This window comes from Dendrobium catenatum, unplaced genomic scaffold (genome assembly GCF_001605985.2).
Source record: "Dendrobium catenatum unplaced genomic scaffold, ASM160598v2 fragScaff_scaffold_621, whole genome shotgun sequence".
Lineage (NCBI taxonomy): Eukaryota > Viridiplantae > Streptophyta > Magnoliopsida > Asparagales > Orchidaceae > Dendrobium > Dendrobium catenatum.
Window position 1 is genome coordinate 10,671,953 of NW_021319083.1, and position 13,409 is coordinate 10,685,361.

Consider the following 13,409-nt stretch of genomic DNA (forward strand, 5'->3'; position numbering starts at 1 on the left):
GAGAAATGGAAGACCAATTAGCAAAATATAGATCTGAATTAGCTATCATGAAAGTTTTTGTTTCTTTGCAGCATTAAGAGGTAGATTGAATTCACAACAAATTGGTAGATGCACAAACAACTATTAACCAACATGTGAGGGACCAATAAAGTTTTAAAATGAAAATAGTGATGCTTAAGGATGAAAATCAGATATTTCAGAATCTTCTATCTAAGAAAGAAACTAGTTTGTCAAGGGCTAAGTTTATATCAGAATTATAATCTCAAGAGCCATAAAAGATTTTAAAAAATTCATAACCTTCAGGAGTATAATTCAATATCATGTTCAACAAGCTTGCAATCATATATATGCAGTAGAAGTGAAGTGAGTTTGGAGAAGCAATGAATTGATGAATGCTTTATTCGAGACTTCTTAAAGGGAATTCGACTAGTGCTTTGCAAGACAGGAGCATATGTAGAAGGTCTTTCCCCAAGCCAAGCATATGAGGATATTAAACCAATTATAAAAGATGATGCTTAGAGTGTTTTAAATAGTGAAAAAACTATTAATAGTGTATGATTTTATATTGTATATTTTATAGAGCATGTTATAAAAGTTTTTATTTTAATTTTTATCTCCCTTGTATGCATGTTAATAAAAGAATTTTTTAGACCTTTCTGAGATTATTTATCATCATATGATGTTAACCTGCATAGAAGATGTCGATCTAATTCCCTTTGGAATTTCGTTTAAAAATCTTTTAACCTTTCAGGGGTTGTTTATCAAAATATGATGTTAACTTGTACAAATGAGATCGATCTAATCCTCTTTGAGATTTTGTTTAAAAATCTTTTAGACCTTTTTGAAGTTGTTTATCAAAATATGATGTTAACATCTATAAAAGAAGTTGATCTAATCCATTTTGAAATTTTGTTTAAAAATATTTTTTAGACCTTTCTGAGGTTATTTATTAATATATGATGTTAACATGTGTATAAAAGGTCTATCTAATCCCCTTTGGGATTTTGTTTAAAGATCTTCCTAAGAATGTTTATCAATATATGATGTTAACCTATATAGAAGAGGTTGATTTAATCCCCTTGGGATATAATGAGATGAAGTAAATAATTTATATATTAAGGATGAAGATTTGCATATCTTTAAGTATATAAAAGTTTTAATTAGAGACTACATCATTGATAATACTTTTGAAGGTTTTCGACATTTCACATTCGAGGCAGCATCTTTCCTTCTAAATCCTTAAGTTTGAAAGTTTGAGGCTCCACCATTGTCACCACTATATAAGGTCCTTCACATAGAGGTGAAAGTTTATTTCATTGAGGTCCTTTCTCCGCAGCCACTATGCTTTGTAAGACTATATCTCCAATAGTGATAGGTCAGGGTTTTACTCTTCTATTAAAATGACAAGCTACTCACTGATGATATGCATCCCTTCTCAATGGAACCACATCACATATTTTTGGGAGAATGTCAAGATGATAATGTAGCTTGTCTTCATTATTAGTATCATCAACTATTTGGACATTGGGACTTACGATACCAATTTCAACAGGGATAAATGCTTCAGTGCCAAAACAAAGATTATAAGGGGTTTCTTCTATTGGGGTTCTACATATTGTATGATAGGACAATAACACATTAAGAAGCACATCCACCCATTACCCTAAAGCTTTATCTAAATGGGTTGTCAACCCTTTTATAATTATTCTATTTGTCACTTCTGTTTGACCATTTGTTTATGGGTTTGACACGACTGTGTGGATCAGGCGAATATGAAAATCTTAGCAGACAGATGTTAACATTTTTCCTATAAATTGAGTTTCAATATTAAATGTAATAATTTTTGCAGGAAGTCCAAAGTAGCATATGATATTCTTCTATAAGAATTACTTCGCATTTGCTTCAATAATGTTTGCTAGTGGCTCAACTTCTACACATTTGGTAAATTAATCAATAGTCAAAATAATGAATTTTCTATCATGTTACTATTGGAAATGGTCTCATGATATATATTCCCCATTGAGCAAATGACAATAGACTTTGAAGAGAAGAAAACACCACTGGTGGGATATGTGTAAGATTAGAATGCAATTGATAATTATTGTATTTACGTGCAAATTCTAATGCATCTAGTTTCATTGTAGGCCAATAAAATTCCTACCTCAAAATTTTTTGAGCAAGTGCTCTACTTCTCAGATGTTCTTCACAAATACCTAAATGAACCTCTTGAAGAGCATATTCAGACTTTAATGGAGGTAAACACTTGAGGTATAGTCATGCAAATAATTTTTTATATAATTCATCTCAAATCATGATAAAATTTTTAGCTTGTCAACAAATGCGAATAATTTTTATTGAATTTTCTGATATAATACCATCATAAAAGAAAAAAAAAACTATATGATCCATCTAAGAAATATCATTTTCTTCTTCAATATATTATATTTCCCATAGGCCTTATACACTTGGAAAGTGCATATCCTTATTGTATCTTGTACTATATGTATCAACTGTTATAGAAGTTGCTAGCTTGGATAATGTATCAGCTCGAGCATTCTGCTCTCAAGGGATATAGATGACTTGATATAAATTGATGCAAGAGAGAAGTGATTTTACTAGGTTGAGATATTACAATAACTGTGGAATATGAGTATCAAATTCTCCTTCTACTTGTAATCTAATAAGTTGAGAATCAGTGTGAATTATTAGATTTTGAACCTCATAGTCTATGGCGAGTTTTCACCCTACCACGAGGGCCTCATATTCTGCGACATTGTTGGTTGATGCAAACTTTAAATAGAGTCCACATTCTAAAGTATCATTTTGAGGGAAAATAAGAAATATTCATGCTCCTACTCCATAACTTCCAAGTACTCCATCGATATATAACATCCAACGAGGTGACAAAGAAGAAGGAAGTGATGATTGAGTTGAAACTTGAATGGTGCATTCCACTATAAGTAAGCAAGTATTTGTGACTGGATATTTGGTCGGATAAAAAAAATGAAGGTGAAATTATCCTAATTCTATTAATCACTTGATTAATCGACCAGAAGCTTCTGATTTCTAAATGATGGTATGTATATAAGTTGATTGTATGAGCTTGAAAATATGGGCACAATTTCTTTGCTAAAAATACTAGTGCCAAAGCCATTTTATCTACCAAAGGATATCTTCCCTTAGTATCATATAGAATCTTACCCCCCCCCCCAAATCTCTTCTCTTACTAATATTGGACTTATAGTGTAGGGGCAAACAAAAAGATTTAAATAAAGAATTTCTTCTAAAGTTGGTTTTGACAATATAAAAGAAGAAGTTAGATATATTTTGAGCTGCTCAAAATTAGATTGTCATTCATCTATCCACTGAAAGCCTGAATTTTGATCGCCCATGAGTATCTTAAAAAATGACAAATATTTATCTCCTAATCGAGCTAAGAAGCATGACAAAGTTGTTATTTGTTCGTTCTAGCATTATATAACCTTTATATTTCTTGGAGACATATTTTGTATAGCTTTGATCTTATCTTGATTGGATTCAATTCCTCGATGGGTAACCATGAATCCTAAAGACGTAACCCCAAAAGCGCACTTAGAAGGATTAAGACGCATGTCATAGTGTCTGAGAAGCTGAAAGCATTATTCAAAATCTAAAAGATGATGATTTCTTTCATAACTCTTCACTAACATATCATCAGCATAAACTTCTATTGTATGCCCAATAAGATCTTTAAAAACTTTATTCATAAGGGGTTGATAAGTTACACCAACATTTTTTTAGTCCAAATATCATGACTCGATAACAATAGAGTTCTTTGTCAGTTTGACAAAAAGTAGTCTCTTCATCAGAATGATTCATTTTTATATGATTATTTTCAAAGTAAGCATCCATGAAATTAAGTATTTGAAGGCCAAAAGTAGTATCTACTAATTAATAAAAGCGATGAAGAGGAAAGCTATCTTTTGGAGAAGCTTTACTTAAGTCAATATAATCTACACAAATTCTCCAAGCTCTACTATCATTATTTACCATAACTATATTTGCAAGCCATTTAGGATAATGAACTTCTCGAATGAACCATATATCTAAAAGTTTATCAACTTTTTGCTCAATGGCTTTTAAACGATCTGGTGCTTTTTTTTGGATAATTAGTTTGATGGTAGGATCTATCTAAAGTAAATGTGTGATTACTTTCAGATCAATCCCATGCATGTTGGTCATACTCTTGTTTTGATTAAAAAAATATAGTTTTCGAAAAATGTATTAATTTTCTTTGGAAATATTTAATCTTAAATTTTGAAATAGAACACGTCATTATGAACAATATATCGCCTTGAAAGACGAACGTATCGTTCCCTAACGGGTTCAAATTTCAGAATTATAATCTTATCCGAATTATCGTAGTCAAATTCAAAGGGAGAATTACATTCGATCCCAGAAGATCAAAATGGAATTTAACTTATTGTTTGATTATTCTAATTTGGATAAAAGATCAATAATTTCATAATCAAAACCACGATAATAATTGATATATCTCTCCAAAGAAAGAAGATATCAATTATTATTGATCGTTCGAAAATGACGATAATGATCGTCGAGTTTGATTTTCCCAAAGAAAATTAATTGGAGATTTTGAAAAATTGATTTTGAAAATCAGGTCTGGATTACTAAATCTTCTACGAGCGCAAGCCCTCGTAGTTAATTACATCGTAGCGAAACCGGAGTTTTCCTACGAATACTTTCGATTAAAATAGCGATAGAAATTTTATTTAGGATTTTCAAAGATCGATGTCAAAGGAGATAAAGGTTGGAATTTTTAATTGGGATTGGATCAAATTTGAACATTTATTTCTGGAGTCGAAGGAAGAATTGTAGGAAGTGTTTTTAAGATTCTGAAACAATTTAGAAAACACTCCAGCCTATCCTAAGTGTTGGGGCTCGACTTTGATTGAAAGTGATTTAAAGTTTAAGTGATCAATTTTATTAGAAAATTGAGATTCAATTCCCGGAGGTTGAGGTCTTATAGCCCGAGCTAGCCTCAGAACTTTTTTGTCTAGTATAATTATTGTGATTATAAAAAACATACTGTTTGGTTCCTCTTAAAAATTTGGCTATTAATGAGTGGAAGGGAATAAAATGATCATAATGCGCTTAGCACAAAAGGAATGATATAATGACACAAATGATTGTAGGATTCTCAAGAACAAAATTAAATCCGAGTTTGAGAAAAGAGAGAAATGAGAATCTGATATGTGAATCATATACAAAATATTTAAGCGCGCGCGCGCGCGCGCCCCCCCCCCTACACACACACACACACAAATTCTCTTCTCATACTAATATTGGACTTATAGTGTAGGGAGAAGCAACAAGATTTAAATAAAGAATTTCTTCTAAAGTTGGTTTTGACAATAAAGGAGATGAAGTTAGATATATTTTGAGCTGCTCAAAATTAGTTTTACATTCATCTATCCACTGAAAGCCTGATTTTTGATCGCCCATGAGTATCTTAAAAAATGACAAATATTTATCTCCTAATTGAGCTAAGAAGCATGACAAAATTGTTATTTGTTCGTTCTGGCATTATATAACATTTATATTTCTTGGAGACATATTTTTTATAGCTTTGATCTTATCTTGATTGGATTCAATTCCTCGATGGGTAACCATGAATCCTAAAAATGTTCCTGATGTAACCCCAAAAGCGCACTTAGAAGAATCATTAAGACGCATGTTATAGTGTATGAGAAGCTGAAAGCATTATTCAAAATCTAAAAGATGATGATTTCATTCGTTAACTCTTCACTAACATATCATCAGCATAAACTTCTACTGTATGCCCAATAAGATCTTTAAAAACTTTATTCATAAGGGGTTGATAAGTTACACCAACATTTTTTTAGTCCAAATATCATGACTCGATAACAATAGAGTTCTTTGTCAGTTTGAAAAAAAGTAGTCTCTTCATCAGAATGATTCATTTTTATCTGATTATTTTCAAAGTAAGCATCCATGAAATTAATTATTCGATGACTAGAAGTAGCATTTACTAATTAATAAAAGCGAGGAAGAGGAAAGCTATCTTTTGGAGAAGCTTTACTTAAGTCAATATAATCTACACATATTCAACAAGCTCCACTATCCTTCTTTACCATAACTATATTTGCAAGTCATTTAGAATAATGAACTTCTCGAATGAACCCTATATCTAAAAGTTTATCAACTTCTTGCTCAATGGCTTTCAAACGATCTGGTGCTTTTTTTTTTTTTTTGGATAATTAGTTTGATGGTAGGATCTATCTAAAGTGAATGTGTGATTATTTTCAGATCAATCCCATGCATGTCGGTCATACTCTAGACGAAGATGTATTGGTTTTGTTATAAAAAAAATTATATATTGCACTCTTTCTTCATATGATAGTAAAGAACTAGTTCGCACTATGTATGTTAGGTATTCATCTGACAATGTCACATGAATTAATTCTTCCACAAGAGAAGCCCTTTATATCATATCTTCATTTTGAAGATCAAAATTCTTAATACTCAAAGTTACTGATGATTGTTGTTGAGCTTGCCTAAGATAAAAAGTTTAAGCAACTTGTTGGTTTCCATGTACTTCACCAACCCTAACTTGAGTTAAAATTTTTATTTTAAGATGTGGCAAAAAAGCAACAGTTCCAAAAATTGATTATAAGGGTCTCCCAAATATAACATTATATGTTGATTATGATTTGACTACTACGAATTGAATCATAAGTGTTGTTTGTTGAGGAAGTTCACCCAAAGTTACTGGAAGCGTGATTGTTCCTTCAACTCTTACCGGTGGATTGTCAAATCTATATAATGGTTCTCCAATTGGTTGAAGCTTTTCTCTAACCAAACCCATACTAAGAAATGTAGAGTAGAATAAAACATTGATGGAACTTCCATTATCAATATGAATTCTTTTAACATTTAGCAAGGATCACCAATGCCATTATTGATAATAAGAAAATCTTGGTGTGGAGAATGAATCCCTTCCATGTCTGAATCATTGAATATGATGGAGTGATCAATTCAATATTTCTTTAATGTTGATTCTTTTGGGGTAACGAGAAGAACTTGAGAGGACATTAGGGGTCTTCCTGCAATGGTTTCAATTTCTCTCACCATTTAATGGTTATTTTTTTGCTATCATTATTATTTATGATTTTCCCCCTAGTATGATTTGTTCTATGTGGGACAGGTAGATTTGAATGAATTGGCGAAGATATCCTTATTGAATCAACCTCTCAATCTTTTTTTTTTTCAACTGTTAGTAAGCTTTAATAGCATGCCCATGACTTCTATGAAAATGATAATAATACTTCTAATTTCCAGTCATTGAGATTAGGCCACTTAACATTTTTCTCATTCAGAATAGCCGTTAGAATCTTAACACTGGATGTAATTAGGCGAGTATAGTCCTTCTTTTGCTTATAGTCAAGATTCTATTGAGAAGTTCGAGGCTAAATATCATAATTTTTTTATCATACTTCATTATTGAGATTTTGTGGGCATCACCTTCTTGCTCATTCTTTCTTTTATTAGGAGATTATTCAAATTATTTTAAAAGGGCATCGATAGCCTTATCATCAGAGATTTGTCCCTATACTATGTGAATAAGATCATCATTAGAATAGATGGCATCTCGCATAAATAAAGAATAAAATGGTCAAGGATGAAGTCCTCTAAAAAAATCACCTTACCGTAACTCAGGATCCACCCCAAGGACCTGACAAGCTTTAGGAAAAAATATTTGAAAATAACCTTTCAAAGATTCTCCTTAATTTTGTCGAATTCTAGAGAGATATGAAGAATATTTAATAATTCTTCAATTGACAATAAATTGTACGATGAAGAGTCTAACAAGATGAGTGAAATTATTTATTGTATTTCTTGGTAAAGAATAGGACCAAATGCAAGTTTAACCCTTATGAGTAGTAGAAAAAACTTGACACATAAGTGCATCAGAGGCTCGATGTATATGCATGATAATTCTATAATAATCAACATGCTCATAGGGATCAATTGACCCAGCATAAGAATCTGTAGTGCGTAATTTGAATCTTGTCGAAATATAATGATGGAGAATTTTATTTGTTAGTGAAGATGAATCTTGGAAGCTATATTGATGATTAAATTGATTCTTATCCTTTATTGGGAATTCATCTTGGAAAAGACGTCATCACTCATCTCGTATAACATCATGAGAAGTATCCATAAGTTGAGGTTGAGATAAATTTAATAGAGTCGGTGGAGGATTTTTCATTTGGTGAGCTCTGCGAATAAAATGGGTTGAGCTTGCAGCATCATCAACCTTTAGATTAGACTGTGGGGGAGGTGAAACACCAGTACAATGATGAGGGTGTTCATCACGAGCATCTTCAAATTGTCCACCCCTATTTGATGATATTGTGAGGAGGGAACTCTATCATTTTGCGATGAGACCTTTTATTGACCAGTGTCTTCCAAGAGTTACAAAATTATTGCTTGTTGTTCTTCTATCCTTAGAATCCGAGTTTCTAAGAGTAAAGATTGAGGCTCCCCACCTGCTGTATTACGGCATCCATGATTTCCATATAGGTTCTAATTAACTCGGTGAGAGGAACCAGAAAATTTGTTATTGGTGTTACTTCAATCAACCATCGAAGAAGAATATTGAGAATGGTTCTTATAGACGGCGTCAAACTGTTGCGTGCTAAAAATTTTGAGTCGATAGAGTTTATGTTTCACATCTTAGTGGTGTACAAACATTCAATACGAACAAATAAAAATGATAAGATCAGAGAAAATTTTTACGTGAAAAAATCGAGAAAAGAAAAAACCATGGAACCTAGCCGTGTTATAAAACCTATTATATAGTAAGTGATACAAAAATCTTCTTTTCTTCACTATTGAAGAAGAGGAAGCGTACAAAGATCAAACATCCACAAAAGGATTATCTATGCCTAACAACAAGGCTTGATTTTTCTAAGAATGATTTTAGAAAATTGATGTCCACATGAAGACTGTGAAACTCCTAAAGTAAAAGAAGCTCAACTCTTAAATATTGATATGCCTTTTGGTGTAATGGTTGAAATTTCATTAAGAAACTCCATAGTTAAGTGTGTTCATTCCAGAGCAATTTTGAGATGGGTGACCTTATACATCACATTGTGAGGCTCTTAGACCAAAGCGGACAATATCTCGATAGTTAACAGTTTGGATTGTTATACGAGCACATATACCCAACAGCAAGGTAAAGTCTTCTTAATATTTTGGAGAAAGTGGTGATTTTTTAAGCTGCACGTCGGTGGTGACGGTGGTTGTTAGTGGCAATAACTAATGGTGGTCTTCAGTGATGGCTAGAAAATGCAAGATAGTTCGCACTAGTTCTCTCTTCTCTTTTTTCCTCCTCCTTCATGAGAAGAATGAGGGCTTATTTATAGATTTTTTGGGAGTAGAATACTTCGTAAATATGAAGAAAATCTAAGGTAAATTAGGAGGTCTCCATCGAACGGTCCCTATTGATTCTTTTGATCATAGAGCTTTCATCAAGCATTTAAGTGTCTTAATGGTGTCAGAATTAAATGATCTTAGGCTTGCTGGATTCGTCTCGTTGAGTCATTCAATTTGATTATAAATATACCATATTAAAATTTGATTGGTTATGAAATTAATGTTTGTAAGCTTTCAAGTATGCTGCAACTCCTTGATTTGAACCCCTTCGGACTCAGATCGGACCAATTTTGGTGTCATCGGGGTTGTCTTGTTGAAACGTTTGTTTAATTGTAAGTTTGTTGAGATTGGAGTTCGAATGGTCATAAATTAAATTTTGAAGGTTTCTAATTTAAATATGCCTCAAGATTTGTGCCATATCAATGTGATTTTTGGTGATTTATCAATATGCTTATTTGAATTTTATTTTAATCTTATTAGAATATATATTTGAACCTTGCTCGAACACATGTTCTAAGTTTTATTATGCCACAATAAGGTTTGAACAGTATTAGGATATTGTTCAAACCTTACTTAGCTTACAACAACAACAATAATAACATCAAGTCTTTATCACACTACATAGGGTCAGCTATATGAATTCTTTTTTCTTTATTATGCCCTATTAAGATTCAAATTCTTATTTAAATATAATAAAAAAGCATAATTCTAATATTTTATAATCAATTCTTTTTAGGTCTACATCTACCTTTTTTAACATAGAACAGATCTAATGCATTCTACTCTCCTAACTGGATCATCAAAATGTCGACATATTTATGTGACCAAAACATTTAAAGTAACTCTCTCCAATCTTATCTGCCACTGGAGCTACTACAACCTTTTCAAAATGTGAAACTACTCATCAACCTGAACATTCTCATCTATGCAATACTTAATTTTATGCTTCTTTTTAAATGACTAGCATTCTGAGCCATAACGCATTGCAAGCCTCACCACCATCTTATAAAATAATTCTTTAAATTTTGAGGGGTTCTTTCCTATCACACAACAAACCTTACTTAGCTTGCGCGGACAAAATTCAAAGTATGTTCTAACATATTTCAAATAAAGTTTAAATAATATTCAAATCATATTCGATCTTGATTCAACAATGCTCGAAATAGATTTGCATCATATCATGCATGATTTGAACAAAGCTCACACATGCAATCAAACCTCAATTAAACTTGATAGAAGGCTTGCTTGTATTAGAAAATGGATCCAAAGATTGATGGTGTTAAAAAATATTTTTCAAGAATATCTTATAGATCTTATATGTTAAATTACTAAGACTAATAAGAACTATTTTATCTTAAAGATAGTTGTGATGTATCAATTTAGAAAAGAATTTTTTAAAAGCTATTTGAACTTATGTAAGAGTTGATGAAGGTGATGTTATAAACATACAAGTGCAAGGAATTTTAATTACATAATTAACAATTCAATTTTTATAATCGATTAAAACATAGAGAATAGATGAAAATAATAGACAAAAATATATTTTATAATATATTAAAAGAAAAAATAATATTTTTTTTTAATTATTACCAGTTTGAGAGATTTTTTCTGCTATTTAAAGTAGATAACATATGATTTCTAATATATGTTTTCCATAAATATAAGCCACACGATTAAATTACATCTCAAGGTCTCGAATAAAATAATAATAAATAATTTTATAACTTCAAATTTTGATAGAATTCAAACTTTATTTTCAAGATTTTCGACTGATTTAAGATATTTCAGTAAAGACACTCACAAAAATTTGAAGCTTTTTTGGAGATATTTTTAATTTTTAATAATTTATTTAATCTTTAATTGATTAAATATAGAAAATCATGAAGGCATGCATTTTTTTTAATAAACATTAAAAGCTAATTTTAATTGAATGCAACTTCATTTCATATACTGAAATTGAAAGAAAATCTAAAACAACTCCAGGAACTACTTTTGCAGCTTAAGATGCCACATATTAACCTAAATTTATCCTGTTAAACTGCTTTCTAAAACAATTTTTTAATTCAAAATTTTGTTTAAAGCGTCTCTTCATATAATTTGTTGGGGCTAATCATCATCAAATGTATGAAGGAATGATAAACAAAACTAATCTGGAAATCAATTTTTAAGATTTTTTTTTTTTTTTGAATGGTAAGTGCTGGTGCATAAATTTCATATAAATAAAATTTAAATTTAAAAGTAACTTTTAAGGTCTTTATCAATTAAATAAACAGCAATCTTATACAACAAAAAAATAAGAGATTTAGGATTAATTTGATGGCTTATTAAAATTTTTCTTGTACTCACCCAAAAATTATTCTTAAAAATCTCAAATTTTTAAAAATGTTTTTTTTTTAGTATAAATTAAAATCTTAATCTGGAATATATATATTAAGAAAATTATAGCTGCTATATGATTATTTTTAATTAATAATCATTTATTAATGCATGTTAATGTCATATTACTTTTGTATCACATAATTTAATTTAGAAAAATTTACATACATACCAGTTTATGCCATCCTATTTACATATTTAATATTCAAAACTTTAATATTACATACATATCACTCTATATTACTTTAATATCAAATATACCACTCATATTTCCTTCCTACCACTCATATATTTCATTTCTACCACACATATGTGGTATGAAAATGAACTATAAGTGGTATATATGTAATATTAAAATTTTAGGTGTTAAACATATAAATAGAATAGTATAGAATGATAAATATGTAAATCTTCCCTTTAATTTATCACATGTCTTCAGAAAGCAATTCTATAATTTATTTGACATCACAGCAAAAATACAAAACAACAGAAGCAAAGTCAAACACAGACAATTATCAAACAAGGCCTTAGATGTGACATTGAATAAATATCTTTGTTCATTCCCTTTTGAAGATTTTGTCGTTACTTTTACATAGAAAATATGTTAACATAACTGTAAAAGTCTATGATTAGGTGAAGTGAGATCATTTTCACTACACCTTGTAGTTAACATCCGTTGCAAATGAATATTTTAAGATCATTTATTATCAGCTTGTTCAAACTCGTTACAAACTTTTCTATTTGTGTTCAAGTTTAATTCGTTTAAAATTTTTCATATTCAGTTTGTGTTTGATTCATTTCATGCTTATCGATCTTTAAACAAACTAATCTTCCCGACTTTCTATATCTTCATTAGCATAACAAATGAACCTCATCAAACCTACTTACAAATAATTATAATAAATTTTATCCACGAACGTATATAACAAGTGTTTTCAAGCTACAAAACAAGCACATTTAAGAATAAACTAGCTCAGAAATGATTCTTCTTATAAATAAGCTCGTTCATGAATACTTTAACAAACAATTCAATAACTATGAACATATATCTCTTGTTCAAGAATAAATTCATTCAAATGAAAGAGGATAATATAAAAATTAGAATTAATTTTTTATTAAAAAATCATTTATTATAATAACACTAAAATTATGCAAAAAAAATATCAAATAAAGATTAAAATCAATATTAAGAAATATATTTAATTCCAAACATTACTTTTAAACTAGCTTGCTCACGATCTTTGTATCAAACATAAATCAAATTTCTTAATGATCTTCTTCACGAACTTTAAATGATGTTTGTTTCATGAATATAAACAAGCCGAACACAATTGTTCATACTTGTTTAATATACCATCGAATATTTAAAAAAAAATGTTCAAACTTATTTGATTACTTAATAAAACGATTACAAACGAGTTATAATCAAACCAAGTCACAAGTATTTTATTAAAGACCAATTCATTTGCAGCCCTATTTATCCTCTTGTTGGCTATAAGCCTATAACATCTCAAAATAGGCAAGCTTTATAATTTCCAATTATGTCTTATACCTCATACATAATCATCAATCTC

The 13,409-nt window shown here is 30.1% G+C and overlaps 1 protein-coding gene across 1 annotated transcript in view; it reads right to left on the minus strand.

Moving 5' to 3' along the window:
* The window catches only part of LOC110113386 (enolase 1, chloroplastic), a 41,710-nt gene that overhangs the window by 25,939 nt on the left and 2,362 nt on the right, over positions 1-13,409 (minus strand). The gene's annotated exons all lie outside the window — the stretch shown is intronic.